The sequence below is a fragment of the Buceros rhinoceros genome, unplaced genomic scaffold (assembly GCF_000710305.1).
Source record: "Buceros rhinoceros silvestris isolate BGI_N320 unplaced genomic scaffold, ASM71030v1 scaffold28043, whole genome shotgun sequence".
Classification (NCBI taxonomy): domain Eukaryota; kingdom Metazoa; phylum Chordata; class Aves; order Bucerotiformes; family Bucerotidae; genus Buceros; species Buceros rhinoceros.
Genome location: NW_010402274.1, coordinates 7,188 through 7,472, shown reverse-complemented (window position 1 = coordinate 7,472; position 285 = coordinate 7,188).

The window sequence follows — 285 nt, the reverse complement described above, 5'->3', positions numbered from 1 at the left end:
TGCTGGGTCCGGGGAGCCTGCTGCGTGGGGGCCCGGAGCCGTGGACCCCCGGCATCCCTCAGCCTGCGGCTGCAGGTGCCCCAGGAGCACTTAACGCCTTGGAAAAATGCAAACTCAAATACGTGCCGGGAAATCGGGCGGGGGGTGAAGCTGGTGGGAGCTTTGCCCGCTGTTTTTCCCTGCATTTGGGGGGCTCGCTCTTTGCTTCGAGCAAAACTTGGGGGATGCGGCATGAGCTGGGAGGAGGGGAGAGGCGATATCCCAAGATACCCCCGAGACGTCGCC